Genomic DNA, 21,447 nt, shown 5'->3' with positions numbered 1-21,447 from the left:
AAACATAAGATAATCAGGCATGCTTCTTTTATACTCGTGTTTCTTTTCTTGCGATTAAGTATCTTTTGAAAATAATGCAGAAATTTCACTTTCACTGAAATGACTCTCCTATTTCAAAATGGACAAACTTAGAGGAAAAACATTCAGGAAGAAAATGAAAGTAATATTTAAAAATTGAGGTTTTTTAGGAGGCAAGGGGTAATACAAGGAGAAATTCTCCTAAAAGTTTATTTGTAACATTTATTGGGTGCTAACACATTATTTAAATTAAATTTAAACTCTCCTTACTATTTTTAGAGAAATATGGTTTCAGTAAAACCTAATAGTCTATCCTAATAATGGCGACAGTACTCTCCAAACCTTACTACCTAACATTATTATATGTATTTAACTTTCAAGTGCTTTACAATTGTCAAAGGAGTCCCAATAAATTTTTAAAAATTCTGAATATGACAGAGCTATATGTTTACACAGCTTCACGTTTATATATGTTTATACATAAAGCTGAAGTATAGGACTACATAGCTATAAAAACATAGATTGTACCCATTTTTGACTATGTCTGTATAAATGAGGCTCTTTCAGTGTAAGAGCAATCAGACTTCATGTCTTGACAAAAATAACAACAAAAAAACTTTGTATCTTTATTTGGTAACATTCAAACATATACCAAATTTTACAAGAGTCTCTCTCCCGCCAAACCATGCATTCCAATTTTTCAGTTAAGAGGCTGAATGAAAACAAACTACAAATAAACAACCATTCAACCCAATTGATGCACTTAAATGGATCTCTGGGAATCATTTTGCCTAAAATATTTACATTACTCAGCTGTTTGTGGAGCCTTAATTGCAATTTTCCTTTTTTAATTTTTAATTTTATAATTTTATGGTTTGCTGAGAGTAATTTAAAGTAAAACGAGTTGAGAGTATCCTCTTTATTTTCTCTCTGCAGTGTTCATTTGGCATTTACTATCTTCTCTGCCGGCTGACTAGGTGAGAGGGTTGCTGTTCTTGCCTTTGGGATCTTTTCCACTTGTGGATAGTCCAGGGCTCAGACTTCTCTATGAAGTATCCTCATGACCAGGAGACCCTGAGTATGGAGGAAAGATAAGAAACAGAACTTGCTGGTCAAAATGGGAATTGGAACCATTGAGACTTTTTTAAACAACGTCATTAATTTTGAGAGGGAGAGAGAGCACGTGTGCATGAGCAGGGGAGGGGCAGACAGAGGGAGACAGAATCCCAGGCAGGCTCCCCACACTTAGCACTGAGCCCAGCTTGAACGCAGGAACCATGAGATCATGACCTGAGCCAAAATCAAGAGTCGGATATTTAACTGGCTGAGCCACCCAGGTGCCCCAGGAATTTTTTTTTAAAGAAGTTATAAAAGATAAGGAACTGTTTACCTGAAAAGTCTTAAAATTTGAAATAAAGTGAAATTTAATGGATCAGGATGCTAAAGAAATGCTCGTCCATAGGTATTTAGTGGGTTAAATATCACCTAGGTTATTGGAAATCTACTGCTTTGAATATATAAATACCAAAGTTTAAGTTATTACCCAAAGAATTAAGTTCTACTTATACGCCAGTGAATTTCACAAGAGTGTTTTATAATGTGCAATTATAGAGGAAAAGAAATCTATTACTGGATAAATTATAGTGACTACATATCAACATGATAAAGAAACAGAACAAAGTCTATTAATTCTTAATAAAGGAGAGAATGTGATATATAAAACTATACTAGTTAGCTAGCTTAGTAACATACTTCCAATCTATAACCTTATCCTTCATCAGCCAAACTCAATAAACTTATCTCTACATTTCTACAAAAGAAACTTTAACTTAACGTGTGAAAGCCTTTAGTTCTTATCTTCTTCCTTTTTGGGGGGGTGAGGAAAGTAGATAGAGAGAATAGGTGTGCTTATATAATGCTAGCCAGCTCTAAACACCAACAGGCACCTTATATAAACAGGCACTTTATATAAAATATATAAAATATTATTATTCATACATGTTGTTGATTACTTGTCATTCTTACATTTCTTACATATAAGCTTAAATAAAATTTTCTAATTAAGCTTATTACAGTTTCTTCTTGTTGTCTATTATTAAGAGACTTTAGAGACTTTCTCGGGGTTTTCAGAGTCTCAGGTAGAGTGCAATAGCTATCAACTTACTAGCTTTCTCACATGTGACATATTTTGGTTTCTTCTTTTTATGCACAGCCCCTTTTCTTTTAGGTGGCCAAAAAGCTGAAATAGAACATTTGATCTTTGGGGGTAAACTTACCTCTCAGCTTGGAATTTCTGCCACCGAGATCTCCAGTGAGATGGTTCCACACAAATTAATCTCCCTGACCTCTTCCCTTAGAATTATATTCCACTAATCATGAGTCTCAGTGGGGACTGTTTCAGCAGAAAGATTAAAAACACATAAATGAAAGAAATGGTTAAAGGTGCAGTTAGCTTTGTGTCTAAAGCATCAAATAATTTTTTAAAGTCAAATTATCTTCCAATTTTTTTTGCAATTCATTTGTCTCGCCACAAATTTATTGTGCTATAATCAGGTTGTTGAATAGCCAAAAATCAAAGCTGCAGATAAGTTACATTCTGTAGGTTATTTGCTGACAATTAAAACATACAACCAACTTTCAGCTATATTAAGACTCAAGAAGATAATGAGTGTCATTATTAAAAGTGTTTCCAAGTTAGAATATTTAATACTGCCCATAACCGCATTGCTGACTTTATTTCTATTATAAATGCACACTCAACATGTTTTCAATAAGTTAGCATTTGGGGTTTTCTGGGCACATAGCATTGTACTTACCACACTACCTCTGCAGCCAACCTCATATTTGAAATATCAATCTCTCTCATAAGAGTGGCTTTATTCCTGCTGTTGAGGTCTTCATTTTTTATTTATCCGTTTTAATAAGCTCATGAATAGTTCGACTTGGACTTTGCTTAATATCTCTCTAACCTGGCTTTGGACTGCCTTCTCTTAGGCACTAATGGAATAACCATCTCCCCCCACCCCCGCCCCATCCTTGTGTTTAAACAATGAAAACCATAGGAAAGCTTGAAAGTTGAAAGATAAAAATTTTGAAAGGCCTAGGAAGAATCATACATTTGCAGACATGTGAATTATACATTCACAAACATACAAGTCTCCAGTCAATAGTGAAGTGATAAGTGAACTACTTATCATATGAGAATTTTGCTTTAAGAACTCAAAACTTAATGGAAAAAAGATCAATTATTTGGATTTCCCTTCCCGGCACATTTAGACATGCATCTCTCTTGCCCTGACATTTCCAAAGTCTTAAAGACAGGATGATGTGTCATGTTCTCATTGCCTTCTCCGATCTCTCTTGAGGTTACATGTGGATCCCGTCCAAGATTCATAACTGTACATGTGTTCATTTAACAGTGCAGCAAGTTTGTGGTCAATGGATCTACACATGTATCTGAAACGATCAGTAAGTCTGGAGAGGCTACTATGTATTTACAGAAAATGTCTTCCTACAAGTCACCTATGCCTCTCGTGTTCCAACGATGTTGACTATAATAATATTAAGATTGTTTGGAAATAAATGCAATGGGAAAATCAAAACTTTCTATTCACGTGGTCTCCTTTAACCTTTAATTAAACTATTAAGATGGGAAATGCAGTCTTATTAACAAAACTGTCTTCTAAACAGAACATTCTACTAAGGGACTATATTATCAGGAAACAGTCCAGCTTTATTTCAGCCTCAGGATATTACCTTCAGATATTCTGAGAAATAAGTTAAAATGTAAAAATTATCATAAGAGATTTATAAATAAGAATATCAGTGGGATCATCTGGAGAAATTTGGGCACAAAGGATCAAAAACAAAAAAAGCTGTCGATCATCTCCTCCCAGATTAGTTTAAATTCCCCCCACCCCCAAAACACAGAGAGTTTCATATGACAAATAAAAAGCAGAATCAGACCTAGCAATACAGAAAAGAAACTGACACTTGCCAGAAAGAAAGAGGGAGGAAGATGGGCAAAATGGGTGAAGGGGAGTGGGAAATACAGGCTTCCAGTTATGGAATGAATAAGGCACAGGAATAAAAGACACAGGGTAGAGAATACAGTTGATGATACTGTAATAATGTTGCGTGGTGACAGATGGTAACTACACTTGTGGCAAACATAGCATAACATATAGAGAAGTTGAATCACTATGTTGCAAACCTAAACTAATGTAACATTGTGTGTCAACTATACTCAAATCACAAAATTAAAAAAAAAGGGGGGGGAAGTTTTTTTTGTAAGTTTTTGTTTTATTTTAATTAGTATTTATTCTTTTTTTAATTTTTACTGTTTATTTATTATTTTGAGAGAGAGAGTGTGTGTATAGTGGGGAAGGGGCAGAGAGAGGGAGACACAGAATCTGAAACAGGCTCCAGGCTCTGAGCTGTCAGCACAGAGCCTGATGTGGAGCTCGAACCCATGGACTGCAGACCACAGGATCAGGACCTGAGCTGAAGTCAGATGCTTAACTGACTGAGCCACCCAGGTGCCCCTTAATTAGTACTTATTCTAATATGAACTTCAGTAAATTCGTCTATAGAGTTCTCTTATTGAACATAGTCTCACTGAGTAAACAGGATAATTGATTAATTTTACTTTCAACCAAGACTTCTTTAACTTTCTTTAGCTATAGATTGTACTTTTATCACATTTTGTTTGCAAACAGGCAATAGAAAATAATTTTTAATTAATTTATAAAGAATGAATAAGAAGCCAACATCTGTATCTTTTGGAATATAGGTGTTTTTTGGTCAAAATAAACACTGTTCAATGCCATGTTCCTTCTATACTACTGGGTGTTTTTATATACTCTAATGATTTTTGTTGCTATCTTTAATGTTAACCATAGTTTATCTCTAGTTTTGACTATATCTCTGGATTAAGAACTCATCTATATCCAACTTCCTCCTGGATGTCCTAACTTATCCAATCCTGGATGCGTCATCTTCCCACACCTAAACTAGCTCCTGCCCCATTAGAACTATAATTCACAAATTAGACACTTATAACTCAATTGTGATTACTTGCCCTTTTTATTTTTTATATAACAAATTAATCTTTATATTATGTGGGATTATCACTTGCTTGTGTCTGGCCAATTATTAAAATTTGTGTTTATAATTGTTATAATTGATGGGGCGCCTTGGTGGCACAGTTGGTTAAGTGTCTGACTTCAGCTCAGGTCAAGATCTCACAGTTCTTGAGTTCCAGCCCCACCTGGGGCTCTCTGCTGTCAACACAGAGCTCTCCTCAGATCCTCTGTCCCCCTGTCTCTCTGCCCCTCCCCCGCTTGCACGTGCACTGTGCATACTGTCTCTCTCTCTCTCTCAGAAATAAAGGTATACAAAATTAAAATTGTTACTATTGTTATTTTGTGTAGTTCTTGTTATTCAAATAATTCCATGTTTCTATGCCTCGCTGGAGATAATTCCCCTAAATGAAATGCTGTTTCAATTCTCTTCAACTGATTGTTAAGGAATGCAGGGTTGAAACCAAAGCTAATTCAAACTCAGTCACTAATGTACTGTGTGTCTCTTGAAATGTTGTTCATTCTGTTTTAGCCTGGTGGCCACATCTGTTAAGTGGGTAGTTTTAAAAAGAAAATAGATATATACTTCATGGGTTTTTTTTAAGGATCAAATTAGATAGTACACACGGGATATTCAGAAAAATAATCAACACACAGTAAGCAATTAGAAAGTTTATTTTATTAATATTATTGGCCCCAGTTAAGTATTATCTCCACCATGGGTCCTTCCATGAATCCTCAGTATCCATTACACTGCTCCTTTTATCCTACAGGCTCCCATATGATCTTATGTTCATTTCTTATATCTCTTACAGTATATTAGACTCTCCTCTTCACAGGGCACTGTACTATAAATACCTCTGGAGCAATGATTCTTTCCTAGTCATCTATGCGTACATTCAGCATAACTCCTAGTACAAAATGAGCATTTGATAAATTTTTGTTGAACATAATTGCATAACCACAAAGTAATCAAGAGATTTTGAGCAATCTTATTAATAATCAAAAAACAAATAAATGAATGAATGAATGAGCAAATGAACATTTATTAAATATTTCTTGTGACAGGCACTGTGTTAGATATATATCAAAGGAAATATAGTAATCTTGTGACATAATGATTATCATCTCCAATTTACAAGTGAGATCATTGAGATTCGAAGAGTTTATATGGCCACATCATGTTGCCAGTAAGAGTTATAAATCAAATTGCAATTTTCAGCTCCAAATTGAAATATCATTTTATGAAAAATATAGAGTTATATATTAAAATCAAATTATTGGTAAAATTGGTAATTTCTGCTTTATTTTGGATCAGGATTTTTTATCCTAAGTCTGAGCATAGCCTTTGAAAGGTCCATAAATCTTCTATGAGCCCATGTACAATTGTGTGTATGTGCAATTTGCTGGGAATAGCATCCATGGCTTTTATCATACTCTCAAAATAATTTATGACCTGAAAAGTGTTATGAAGCAATGTTCTAGATGATAGTTTTTCATTACTCAAAATATTTGATTAAACAGTACGCTTTATTTTTTACTATTATTTATTCGCCATCATCAGCTTGTATGTATAACTAGTGTTCAATGATAAGAGCATATGAGTAATATGCCTAATTTTGCACTTCATAAATACAAAAAAAACTAATTAATTTGACACCAATTTTTGAGAGGGATATTCAGTCATAATGTTTCTTGACCTACTAAACAATTGTAACTTTCACAGTAAATGCCTATTCCACTTAAATAAGCCAACTAATTTTTAAGAATCACTATTCACATAAAAAGATGTGTTAATTACATACCATACTATTTATTAAGACATGCCCCAAAGAAATTTATTTGACAATGCTGTAGTTATTATTTACTATACACTTTGGTAAAGATTGTCATCTGATTCAAAAAAACATTTTAATGAAGAAGGCTTACCTAGCTGGTCTCCAAGTTCCCTTCCAATATGGTAACCCTTTAACTTCTTGATTCATGTGAATAATTCAGACTTTTTATTTTTTAAAAAACCCTATAACTTAAATAAATCACCAATGTGCTCCTAACAAAATCTAAGAAAAATAATACCATATGCTTTTTCAATGAAATGAGCCCATCCTTGGCATATGTTCATTTATTTGTCCATCATCTAGCCTTAACTGATTCCTTTACACATCTCTTCCCTTTTGCACGTTTGAGACATCAGCAATGTTCAGTGATATCTCTTTTCAAATATTCTTCTGCCTTAGAGGGTTCACTGTCATAGGTAGTGTGTGTTAGGGTCCCATGCATTTCCAACTTCCTTTTACCTTTTCGTCCTGTTATAGGTGCTGAACAGCTTAAAAACCAAATTTCCAGACTCCCTTGCACATTAGGGACTGGGAAACTATCCAATTCCCCCAAGACGAGGAACCCACACAGAAGACCTGGAAGCAGATGGAAGCCTGGGGAGCATCTGCAGCTCAAAAGTGCACTGAGTCTCCTGATGAGAAGGTGATGGAGCCATTTGGTTCTTCTGGGGTGGCTGCAATGTAGTGTTTTGGCCTCCACTTTCAGAATCATAGGTGACAAGTGGCAGGTTGTGAAGGCAGTGGTACACCCTTGAACGTCTCTGCTTAATGTGCCTATCTTAGCTTGCACCTGGATGTAAATTACCTCACTACTTCCTTACTGAGAAAATCGCACTGTGAAAATAATTGTCAGCTTAACTAAATAGTGTGCCTAGCAACACAGTTCATTTGCAATCTGGTGCAAGCCCTTTTTCTCATCCCAGACTAGTAACAGTATGTGGATCAGCAGCAGGTACTGACTATACCTTAAGTAGCAATACCTAGGTTGTTAGACAATTTCCCGAGTTGTTTTTTCTTCTGTGTAGCTTTGAGCTATAATAATGTCTTAACCTGATTCATTGAGTCTTCTAAAGATTCTGTGAGCTACATAGCCCTTATTTCCCTTATATTAGCTACAGTGAAGTTTGTTTTCTCCAACTAATATGGTTCTCACGTAAGAATTTGTCCCTGAAAATATTATGCAGTAATCAGGGAGACATCTGACTTTACATCAGATTTATTTGTAATACAGGCTTCAGCCTGCATTTTGCTTGCACGTTCTAGGTCTTGGCTTCCTTTAACAAATCCTACATTTCCTACTATGGTTACCTCAACTTAATATTTCTTTTCTTACTGCAAATAACTCTTTGAAGAATACTGAGTTCTCAAATTTCCATTGTGATTTTTTACTTTTAGTCTATCCTATCTTGCCTGACTCTATACACGTTTTTTAAAACTTGGTAGTGGCAATTGTTTAATAATTATATTATACGTAAAATAACAATAGGTAGCACTTGTTAAGTATTACATTCATATGACACTATTCACATCTAAAGAATACATAATATGTGTCCAAAAGAATAACAAATTATATACCTTCAAAGTGAGCTAGGGGAACATAAAAGCCTAGAAAAGGTCAGATGCTCTTAAATTAGCTAACCAAAGACAAATTGGGATTTCCCTGAAGTCATTTTGCAAGCAAATTCACTAAACAGTTTTCTCTTTCCTACTGTGAGCAGTAAAAGCCTGTGACTTCCCAGGGCTTTATCCAACTTACAGAATTTTACATTCTGACTTTTTCAATAAAATATATCTGAAGTTGTTATTATTGGAAACACTCTCCCATGGTTACAGGTCACTCTTTCTCTGAAGGAACTCCACTGGGATTCATGAGGACTTTCTAGAAAAGTCTACCTTCGAGTTATTTTATTAAGGGTGTAGGCGCAAATTGGATATCAAAAGTCATTGACCTGCAGTAACAAAGTCCAGAACATTTTGGTTATAAAAAGAGAATTGAGGGGCACCTGGGTGGCTCAGTCGGTTAAGCATCCAACTCTTGATTTCAGCTCAGGTCATGATCTCACAGTCGTGACATCGAGCCCCACATTGGGCTCTGTGCTGGGCACGGAGTCTGCTTCAGATTCTCTCTCCCTCTCCCTCTGTCTCTCCCCCACTTGTGCGCATGTGTGCATGCATGCATTCTTTATCTCTCTAAAAAATTGCTTAAAGAAGAGAGAATTGATCACATTACAAAAATGTTAACTAGGAACGAAAACTAAAAGGACAATTATGAGTGAAAAGGAGTCTAAATGTCATACAAGACGTTGAACTAGTCATAGCCTTTCTATAAAAACTAAGCCTAAAAGAACTTCCCTCCTCCCTCAAAAGCGATTATAAGGTTTTATAAAATTTAAAATATATTTTAATTTTAAAGCAAACATAGTATTGTTGAAAACACAAATAATTTAGATTTGAATAAAATAAAAAGTAACATCTCCTCGCCACTTCTCTTCCACTCCCCAACAAGTAGGCACATCTCTTTTTAGCCATTTCCTACTGTGAGAATACAGAATACCAAATATGCCATGTACTCCCCTACATATCTCAGCCTCCTTATAGTTAGGCAAGTCCATTTCAGTAATTATGTCTATAAAATTTGAGTAGAAATGATACGTGTCCCTTCTAAGCAAAGACAGTGTTCAAAGCCCTGTATAGTTCTCAAGTTCCCTTATTCTCCTACTGGGTCAACCAGCAAACTTCTGTCCAGGCAGTAGAGCAGATGACCGAAGGGGTCAGGATCACTGAGTCACTGGAGAGGACAGTTACCCTGGCAATACAGTCTGCCACACTCGCAATGAACCTGTGCCAGTAAACCATCAAATTCTTGCTCTAAATCACTGACATTTAAAGATTGTACCTTACCACAGAAAAATCCTTCTGACCCTGGCTAATGCACCCATGCAAATAAACATACATTTAGAGATAAGTAAGAGTATGTGGAAATGCTTTCACTTTGATTTATTCAAAATTTATTTGATAGTATAAATACTAATTTAGACCTTGTTTTCACAAACACAGTATCTTTTGGTCATCCCAAGGAAAATTGATATTAACCAAGCATGTAATAAGCAACCAACACTCAGAACAAATATTTACTTCAATAATGGATGAATACTTACAACTAACCTATACAATCTATTCAATCAAATGATGACCTGTGATAATGTTGATAATCAAGGACTATTTTATAGTTTCTATAGTAAATTATACTGAAATAAGTATGGTAACTCACAATACACTTCAAGTTTATTTGAAAGATCTGTTTTCCACATTTAAGGTCACCATTAAAATGTCATTCTTCCGAGCATACTTGCTTTGTGTAGAAAAAGTTTCCAGCCAAAATATTTTTTTTTTGGTTTATGCCAGGTGCTAGTTAGGGTGAGTTTTGTTCCCAAATCATCTCACATATACAGGTATGCAAAAGTGACAGAGGGTAAAAATGAGAAGATATTAGGACTTAGAGGCCCAAACATCACACACACACACACACACACACACACACACAACCCTTGCCTGTCCCCAAATTTAAAAATCCAATCATATGCATTGAGATTGTTCTCATTGGTTCCTATTTCAGTGAATACAATCACAACTGAAGAACACCAATGACTATTTCTATTCCCAAATCTTGGGCTGTCCACATGGTGAGAATCTAAGGATTGTGTTCAATTAAATGTGAATGGATTTTGTTGAATTCTGTGGGGATGCTTGATAGGTTTATCTGCAAGTCACTGTTGGCTCTATAGTTAACTGGGCTAGGCCAGTAACTTGTTTCTCTTTCCACACAAGTGACTCTTTTAAAGCAAAAGTCAGAAGCAAAATTCACAAGGTCACCGGATCAACCAGTTTGGTACAGTGGCAGCCTTGATACCTGCCATTCAAGTAATTTCAACAAACATTAGTGTAATTGCTAGCACGGGCTTGACCTTAAAAAAGAGGTAGCTTGAGGATTATCTGGTGTATTGCTCAATAAACTCTGCATTGTCAAGCCACCCAGACTTTAAAAGCAACAGGATGTTACAGTGTGGTTTTCATATCCTGTTTTTAGGGTGATCAAACATGCCACAGAAGGGGCTTGGAGAGTCTTGTTTCTTTGCTATATTATACCCCAAGTATGATTACTCTATTCCAGTGACTATATTTTAGAGCTCTCGTCTGTTCCGGAAGTTTGGAATGGGCTACAGTCCTGCCAACACAAAACGTTTACTTTCTCTACATTCACACAAAAGAAATTGTGGCCAACTTACCACACTTTCTAAAAACTTCCTAAATAGGAAAATCCTATTCAAAGAAATAAAGGACTAAGCCACATAAAAACAAACTTTCTCGCTTGTGGAGAGGAAGAGTGAATGAGGACCTAAAGAGTCAACCAAGTAGATTTATTCAAACAAAGTGACTTTTTCACTGCACTCACCTGAGGCAATTCACAGGTTCCAGCAGGAACTATCAATTAACTTAACTGACAGCAACTTCAGTCTATTTCCCATTTAAGACTTAGACCCTTTTGTTAGAAGAAAAAGCACACTTCCTCCATGGCTTTGTAATCACTTAAGAGTACAAAGTTCTATAAAGCAAATTTACAAAGAGAACCATGAACAATAACATGACATTGTACTTTATTTACTTTCATATGCCCAATATAGAATTTGCTTGCCATTTTTTATAATGCAATTAGTTGCCACAATCACTGTGTAAGAAGGGGTCAGAGCTGGTTTCAAGCAGAAGTGAATAAACCTTCACTATTTGAATTATCACTCAGGTTCCAGCTACACTGCCAACACCTGAGAGCTTGTTAGTTATGCAGAATATCTGGCCCCGGCCCAGACCTAATAAATGAAAATTTGCATTATAACAAGATCACCAGGTTGTTCACATTAACATTGGAGAAACACTAGATGAAACAACTTCAAGGTGGTTTCTCCATAAGGGACCTGCTTTTGTGTTTATTGGTTCCGTGACTTAAGTTCTCATAGAAGACTACTCTGAAGTGCATTCATTAACTCAGGATATGGGCACTTACTGTATACCAAACTCTTGTCAATGCAAAAAACCGTTGCTTTACTGTAGCCAAGAGCTTCAATCCTCGTGTCTTTGAGCAAGTGAAGCACATAATTTCTACAGAAAATTTTGGTGCATCATCCCTGCTAATTCTTTGGTGAAGCAGCATAATTTAAACAAATACTGGGGCTTTGCATCCAATAATTACATATTGATGGCTACATATTACATTAAACCTTTGTTCTTTACCTATTCAGAATGGGTGAAATGGTGGTATTACCTAAATGGTCATTAATAAATGAGTATTTTACCTACTTAGTATTAGTATTACTTAGAATAATCTTTTTCTCTGGTTATGTATTTCCAGGGTAATCCCTGGAAAAGAAGCATAAAAACATGTAATCAGTCACAGAGCACTTAATAAGAAAATAATTACAAAATTACATTTCATAGAGAAAAGTATTAGTTCTAGGGCAAAACACGTAGTTGCATAAATTGTGAGTTATCTGTCACTTTTAAACATCGGTCTTACATTTCTAAAAGTAAGTCCCATTGCTCAGTCAGACCCATAAGAGAAACTAGAACAAATCAGTGATGTTATTTACTAACTTTAACTACACGGCACACAGAATTTCTGTGGTGTTGTTAATATTTCAATTAGTACTTTTAAATATTTAGTAACGAGCGAATTCATTCATCATTCTCAGGGTCTAACTTCAAGAAGAATAAAAATAGCATATGCCAGAAAAAAAGAGAAACTGTTGTCCATCATGTGATATATTTTATATACATGCATATTCATACATATGCATGGATATACATACATACAGTGCGCATACAAACACAGTATCCTGAGTGAGTACATTGATGATTATGTTGGTAACAAATAGAAGACTAAAAATATTTCAAATTATGCATCCCAGAGAGAATGAATGAGAGCTTCTGGAAGAGCCTTTCTTTTCCCACATCTGCTAGGTATGCCCATGGATGTTTCCTTTATTCCCATTATTTGGTCCTCAAGATTCCTACTTTGTTTCTTTTTTTTTTTAATTTTTTTTTTTTTTGACAGAGAGAGAGAGAGACAGAGCATGAGCAGGGGAGGGGCAGAGAGGGAGACACAGAATCTGAAGCAGGCTCCAGGCTCTGAACTGACAGCACAGAGCCCGATGTGGGGCTCGAACTCACAGACCGTGAGATCATGACCTGAGCTGAAGTCGGATGCTCAACCGACTGAGCCACCCAGGTACTCCCCTACTTTGTTTCAAATCCTCTACCAAGTTTACGATTTCAGCAACCGTGCATTGAGCATCTACTACAAATCCAGGAGGAATTCTCTAAACACTGATGGATCAAGGCTTTGTCACATAATTAGCTAGGTGCTCGCCTAGACTCAGCTATCAAATATGTTCGCACAAATGGGAGAACAGTGGTCTGAAAATCATGGTTGAATCTGGTGGCAGTATATTTGTAATACGCAAATATGGGTTTGGTGGTGAGAAGAAAAACATTTCCACAAATTTAAGAAAAGATGGATTGTTCTGTAGCCGCGGTAACAAGGAGCCACTAACTAAGCATCTACAGAGGATGTCATGAACGTTTGTCAATGCCCGTACTCGACCCTTCCCCCAAATCCTATGAGATCAGTCCTCTGCTCTGCCCAGAGGGGCCATGCCTGACCAGAACAGCTCTCCCACAATAAGTGAAGCCTTGTGCTTTTTATTGTAGTTATTGGGCAATGGTGTCATCATCTTTTCACAACGCGTAGCATACCTAGTAAGAAGAGAAAGGCACCCTGACTGCCCAGTTTCTCCATAGCAGAGGGTCCCATAATGCTCTCTGATTGAATGATGGAATCCCCTCAAAGTGTGTTATCAGCAATGTGGAGCATCTCCTGGGAGCTTGTTAGAAATGCAAATTCTTCAGTCATTCTCAGACTTGTTGGACTGGGAATCTCTTTAAAAAGCTCTGGTAAAGTTTAAGAAGCACTGAAATGAGGTACAGAGCCTACGTATTATTGATCCAAAATTCAAATCCCTGAAATACCACCTCCTAAATATTTGACCTTGGGTAATTCACTCAACAGTTCTGTGCTTTGGCTTCCTAAATAATTAGTAGAAAGTACAGTACTTCTAAGGTCATTGTGAACAGTAAAGGACATAATGATTTTAAAGTGTTTAACCTGGCATGTCACAAGTGCTATATAATCTCTAGCTATTTTGTTACATGTATTATTATTAGTTATTAAATCCATTCATGTGTAACTTCAAAAATTCACTCTAACTATATTCAAGTATATGCAAATTATTTACAAGGAAAGTAGCATTTTGTATAGCTACGTACTCTGATAATCAGCTGCAGCTTAATTTAGAGAATCATGTAAACAAATGCTAATAACAAAAGCCAAAAAGTAAACTATCTTGACCTGAGATTACCATCCATCATGCGTGATGCAGACCAGTGCTTCTCAAATTAGCCACGGTAAAAATCAGTTTTTATTCCTTTTTTTTTTTTTTCCCTCCAGTCTATCTTAGACCGGTCTTACTAGGCAGCTTGAACTACAAGTGACTCACACAGACAGAAGTTAAACAAAATAGGAACCGGTCTATACCTTCTTCAATGAGATGAGTCCACTGATTTCTGTCTTTGTATGTCATGAGCAATGCCAAACTGTCATGAAACTTTATAAATTCTCACTCTCAATTTTTGTGACTATTTCACCAGCGATTAGGAATCTACAGTTTATAGATCACAATTCGAATAGCACTAAAATAGACAATAAAGATAGCTGAGCTCCGACAGCAAATGTTTTCTTCTTTTTCCATATTGTTAACTAACACATACGTGCATGTAGAGAGTTTTCATTCAAAATTATGTAAAAATGAATAAATTTTTAAAGTTGATAACATTATACCCTTCTTCACGTGAGTAGTTCACGATTAAAATGAATTCTTTCTCAAACTCTGAACATAAGTATTCCACCGTAGTATGGAGTACTTGGTTTAGGAAATTAAAATAATTTCAGGACACTTGCAATCGAAAGCAACAATGTGTGAATGTGTGATACACGGTGTGAATATCTGAGGACTGTGAACAATAGTTATTTTTATTAAACTAAAAGCAGGTTCTGCTATCTTCATGTTTTAGCCACCCACAGCTTTGACAATTCATTTTTTTATTTAAAAAATTTTAAACTTTTTTTTAATTTAAAAAGTCAGTAAGGGGGCTCCTGGGTGGCTCAGTCCGTTGAGCATCCAACTTCAGCTCAGTCATGATCTCGCGGTTTTTGAGTTCGAGCCCCACGTTGGGCTCTGTGATGACAGCTCAGAACCCGGAGCCTGCTTTGGATTCCCTCTCTCTCTCTCTGCCTTGCCCCTGCTCACACTCTGTCTCTCAATAATAAATAAACTTTAAAAAAAAGTCAGAGAAAGACAGATACCATATGTTTTCACTCATATGTGGATCCTGAGAAACTTAACAGAAACCCATGGGGGAGGGGAAGGAAAAAAAAGAAAAAGAGGTTAGAGTGGGAGAGAGCCAAAGCATAAGAGACTGTTAAAAACTGAGAACAAACTGAGGGTTGATGGGGGGTGGGAGGGAGGGGGGGGTGGGGGATGGGTATTGAGGAGGGCACCTGTTGGGATGAGCACTGGGTGTTGTATGGAAACCAATTTGACAATAAATTATATAGAAAAATAAATAAATAAATTTTTTAATCTTTATTTATTTTTGAGAGAGAGAGAGACAGAGTGCAAGCAGGGAATGAACAGAGAGAGAAGGAGACACAGAATCCAAAGAAGGCTCCAGGCTCTAAGCTGTCAGCACAGAGCCCGATGCAGGGCTCAAACTCATGAGCCGTGAGATCATGACTTGAGCTGAAGTCAGATGCTTAACCGACTGAGCCACCAAGGCACCCCTACAATTCATTTTTGAAGTATTCATTGTGTGTGTGTGTGTGCGTGTACTTCAAAAATTTTTGCAAGTTTTTTTTTTAGATATAATTGACATATAATATCATGTAAGATTAAGGTGTACAATGTGATGATTTGAGAGATATATACTGTGAGCTGATGACCACAGTTAGGTTGGGTAACACTTCTATTACCTCACATAATTCTCCTTGTGTGTGTGTGTGGTGAGAATATTTAAGATCTCCTCTCAGCAACCTTTAAGGATTTGATACAGTATTGTTAAATAGCTACCATTTATCTTATAACTGGAAGTTTATATTCTTTGACTAATGTCTCTCCTTTTTCCCCAACATCTGGTTCCTGGTAATCACCATCCTACTCTGTTTCTATGACTTCGGGTTTTTTAGATTTCATATAAAAGTGAGATCATACAGTATTTCTCTTTTCCTGTCGGACTTGTTTCACTTAGCATCATGCCCTCAAATTCTATCCATATTGTCATGAATGGCAGGATTTCTTTCTTTTTGAAGTGTTCATTATTTCAGAAGATTTGTTTTTAATTTGTCATTTAAATGTGTCTTGAAAATTCTAATGTATAAATGGTAAAGTCAGTTTCAAATGAGAAAGTACCCAATTTATTTATAATGTAAAATAATAATTATGATTATCAATTATAACTTAACTATAAGCCATAATAAAAAGCATGTTATATTTTATTGATATTTATTATTAAGGATGTTGTCATGTTATAAATTAATATGTTGATATAATAAATACTTTTATTAAATAATGGCTTGAGTTTATAATTTAAAATGACAGATCAAATTCTGTCTATCCTTTGAGGCTAGTGATTCTGGCAACATGGCCATTACTTACTTGGCCAAGGATGATAAGAGGAGTGTGATTAGTGGCCTCAGTACCTTTCCACAGCAATATAGGTATTCAGAATTCTTTGAACAGTCGCTGGAATTTTATGCCAACCACTGTAGGTATCATTCCTTACTATAAGCCCATTGCTGAGTGTTCACCACTTTCCAACATTTTAGACCAACAACATCCATAAAACTTAGACCTCTAGGGGTGCCTGGGTGGCTCAGTCTGTTAAGCATCTGATTCTTAATTTTGGCTTGGGTCATCATCTCACGGTTATGATCTCACAATAGTGAGACTAGGCTCTGCACTTGGTGTGGAGCCTGCTTAAGATAGCCAAGTTATGGAAAGAGCCCAAATGTCCATCTACCGATGAATGGATAAAGAAGATGTGGTATATATATATATATATATATATATATATATATATATAGTACACACACACACACACACACACACACACAATGGAATACTACTCTGCAATGAAAAAAGAATGAAATCTTGCCATTTGTAACAATGTGGATGGAAATAGAGGGTATTATGCTAAGCGAAATAAGTCAGTCAGAGAAAGACATGTCATATGATTTCATTCATATGTGGAATTTGAGAAACTCAACAGATGAACATAGGGGAAGGGAAAGAAAAATAAGATAAAAACAGAAAGGGAGGCAAACCGTAAGAGACTCTTAAATTCAGAGAACAAACTGAGGGTTGTTGGAGGGGAGATGGGTGGGGGATGGGCTAAATGGGTGATGGGCATTAAGACGGGCACTTTTCTAGATGAACACTGGGTGTCATATGAAGAGATGAATCACTGGGTTTTACTTCTGAAGCCAAGACTACACCATATGTTAACTAACCTGAATTAAAACAAGCAAACAAACAAACAAACAAAAAACAGATTCTCTCCCTCTCTCTGACCCTCATATGTGCTGTCTCTCTTTCTCTCCCTCAAAAACAAACAAACAAACAACACACTTAGACCTCTAAATTCATTCATTTAAAAATATTGGGTATCTTTATTTTTTTCCTCTGCTGCTCCATATACTCTTTTGTTTTAAGGTATATATTCCTGGACATAATCATCTCAGTATGAATAGAGAGCCCAATTGAAAAATACTTCCTTTATTTAAAATAAAATCATGAAAGGACAGATAGTAACATTGAGCTCTCGTGAAATCACAAATATTACTCTGTAATACTGTGTTCTTAAGAGTTCACTGGGCTTATTCACCAGCATATATTCTTGAATTAAATTGATTGTATCATTAAAATTATGATTTTCTGTACCTTATAACTTTTAATGGCCACATTAATCCCTAAAATAGTGTATATGAATATGACCTTTATTTTCCCCTAATTGAATGAACTTTGTCTTTATTTCTGCTGATTCTGAGAAATTGAATCTTGCTAATGCATGAACACAGTTGCCACCAGCTTAACCCTCTGTCTTTAGTCTTTTAAAATGTGTCTGCTTTCAGAGTCTTCTCTTTTCTTTTCCTTCCCTTGTTCATCGAAACGATCTCATTCGGCAGGACTTTTCTTTTATCCTGGCATCAGGAGATGACAGTCTTGTCTGAGAGCCACACTATAGCTGCCCTCTTCGATGGCTGGTTGAATACATCAAAACAGGTGAGATGGTACCACGGGCCCAAAATCGCAGTGCTTAAAGCAACAGAACTTGCTTTCTCATGTTATGGGATCACAGTGGGTCCACAGATGGCTTTGCCCAAGTGTCTTACCACTAACTTTGCCCCTTAATGACCCAGGTTGACGGAGGCTCCATCGTCTTATGATGGTGACATTTAAACATGTTTTCGCAGTTGCCAAGGCGGGGAAGAGAGAGAGATTCACACACACTAGCAATAAATGCTTCCTCTACAGGGACTCTCATTACCAATTGTCACATTTCAATGGCCAATTGCCATGTTTAACTTCAAAATGGAATCTTTCCCAGTGGCCTGAAGGGGAAGAGAACCAAATATCAGTGAGTAACGGGTCTATCTGGTACAGGAGTCCTACTAGACTTTTAGAAGTCATTTTCTGTCTTTGTCACAGCCTTTGCTGAAGCAGAAACACGTCCCGTCACCCTGTGCTGTCCTCCACTATGCTCACACACAGCATTCTCAGGAACTCTCCACATTGTCCCAGGGCCCATTTGCTGGGACCCCTTCCCCAGTCTCTGCCGCCTTGCCACTCGATCACCTTGTTGCACGTGTCCTTGAGACTTACTATAACCAGGCTATGTACATGGGAACCAAACAGCAGCTTTTTAGGTCACCCAGGTTTCACTGGGGGCTATATGAAATTTTAACGGACATCATTGGAATTTCAACTCCTAGAGAGAGCAGAATACGGTTCTTCCACAGGCCCTCACCAGAGCCTGTGCTCTATCTTACAACTCATGTTTCTGACCCTGTGACTCTATTGCTAGCTGTTCCAAATCTGTTCTTTCCTTCCCCTCACAATCCTTTAATTTTTTCACTTCCTTTGATTAACCTTCATAGGACAAGACCCTTAGACTCCATTTCCTTCTCTTCCTCTTCTCTCATTCTTTCCCCCACCCCCAGCGAGACCATGAGAGAATCTTTCACTCACACCCATTCCCAAACCCTAGGTTTTGCCAGAATAATTTCGTGATGACTGAAACTATTTTTGCGTTAAATCCATTATGGCTTAGAAGTCCTCATGTCTTCATTTACTGAATTCACATATTTTAAGTTTCATTGCTCACCACTACTTCCTCTTCCTGTATTCTGTGTTCTCTCTTTTGGAGCTTGTGGTCTGTTCTCAAGTATTTTCCTTGGATAGCATACTTGCATGGAAAACAGACTTTTTTACATTTACAGGAAAATGGAGTATAGGATTCTTTGCATGCTATTTTTTCTTTCCTTGGGAGTACTAAGTAAACTATTGTCTATTAGCTTCCAAGGTCAAATAAGAAGGCCTGGGCCTTATTATTGAGTGTTTTTCCTTTTCTGGTAAACTGGTCTCTTAAGTTGGAAGGATACACTGTTTTTCGTTATCCTTGAAGTTCACACATGTTGCAAGGATTTACCTGGTTGTGTATTTCTTCTTGGTAAATCATCCCGGAACTCAGTCAGCCCTTTCAATTTCTAGACTCAAATCTTTCTCAGTTTAGGAAAATTTATTTCTTAAAGTTGTATAGTAATTACCTCCCTCCCATCCACTCCCTTTTCCTCCTTCCAAATCATCTTCATTTTTTGTTTTTTTTTAAGGTAGTCTCACGTGGGGTGCCTGGGTGGCTCAGTCACGGCTGACTGCAGCTCAGGTCATGATCTCGCAGCTCATGAGTTCGAGTCCCACGTAAGGCCCTGTGCTGACAGCTCAGAACCTGGAGCCTGCTTCAGATTCTGTGTCTCCTTCTCTCTCTGCCCCTCCCCAGCTCAGACTCTCTCTCTACCTCTCTCAAAAATAAGTAAACATTAAAACAAAAATTAAGGTATTCTCACAGTTTCTCTTTTCCGTGTGATTTCCCTTTGTCTCTTTTTTTCCCTGCACTTTGAGATATTTCTTGTACTTCAATCACCTATTCTCAATAGTAACTATTCCTCCCTTTAATATTTTTTTAATTTTCTAGTTCTCAAATCAGGGATTGTGTGTGTGTGTGTGTGTAAATTGCATTTGTATCTGTTTCAATGGTTCCTTCTTTTCCTCCTTCTTTCTTCCTTCCTGTTTTTCTTTATTTTTTAAGATTCAGTTGTTAATTTGTTCGCATGTCCCTGGGCATATATTCTCTCTGGCTGCTGTGGCCCCTTAAATGGGTAGTTACTCTCTCAAGCAGCTCCCTGGATCTCAGTTCTGGTGGCTGAAATTTATTTAGGGCAGGGATTCTTCCTCACAAGATAAAAGGCCCAAGGGTTCTCTTTTTCTCTTTCTTTTTTATCTCGTCATGTCTTTAATGGCAGGTTATCAGCCTCTTGCAGAGACATCCAATGTGGCCGGTGTGTTTTCTGGTTCCCTTGCATTCTCATCAGTGCAGGATCAGGACAGAATCAGCCATACTCCTGTTCTGGTCCTTAGGGGGTCAAGTTGACCAGGGTCGCCTAAAAGAAGTGATTATAAACCTCCTTTGGTGATAGAGTCCACATATTCCCAAACACTGAGTTCCTTCTAAGATCCTCCACTCACTTCACCCACTCCTCTGGGCTTCGATGGTGTTCTTTAGTCAACTGAACAACCCACAGGAGAGAGACCTAAATAGAGCCAGGAATCCATCCACCCTTGGTCACTTACAAGTCTCAGTAGCTACCAGACTCAGAAGGGACAAATGGCTTGCAACTGACAGGAGGAGAAAGGAGTGTGGGGGGGCTTGGTTGCTACTTTGTTGTTACTGTGTAACTTGGGGAGATATAAGCCAGTAAATACTACTATATAAAATAAGCCAAAAATGTATTAAATATGTAATAATCTACAGTATTAGGGCTCATGCGATCATGACACATATAAGGCAGAACAAGACAGAAGAGTAGACCCTATTGATTGGTTGCTCAAGAGGCATCATTTCTCTTTCCTTCTTGGGGTCAGAGCCCCTAATTTTCTCAGATGATTATCCTCTTATATGCCCAGCATAGTGGACCCTTCCTCCTCCCAGCATGAAGCATAATCAATATAGGCTAAACAAGGGGTATCAATCCCTTTGCCAGTGTCTGGTTGAGGCTTGCAAATGTGACT

General features: G+C 37.0%; 1 long non-coding RNA gene across 1 annotated transcript; it reads right to left on the bottom strand.

Moving 5' to 3' along the window:
- Nucleotides 1-640: 640 nt before the first annotated feature.
- Nucleotides 641-16,975, bottom strand: LOC106970861 (uncharacterized). Its single transcript, XR_001429571.3, has 3 exons — nt 16,759-16,975; nt 2,295-2,410; nt 641-1,092 (listed from the first exon to the last, which is right to left on the bottom strand). It is a non-coding gene; the product is annotated as an uncharacterized LOC106970861 (long non-coding RNA).
- Nucleotides 16,976-21,447: the final 4,472 nt, after the last annotated feature.

This window comes from Acinonyx jubatus, chromosome B2 (genome assembly GCF_027475565.1).
Source record: "Acinonyx jubatus isolate Ajub_Pintada_27869175 chromosome B2, VMU_Ajub_asm_v1.0, whole genome shotgun sequence".
Lineage (NCBI taxonomy): Eukaryota > Metazoa > Chordata > Mammalia > Carnivora > Felidae > Acinonyx > Acinonyx jubatus.
This window is presented reverse-complemented; position numbering and strand designations above follow the sequence as displayed.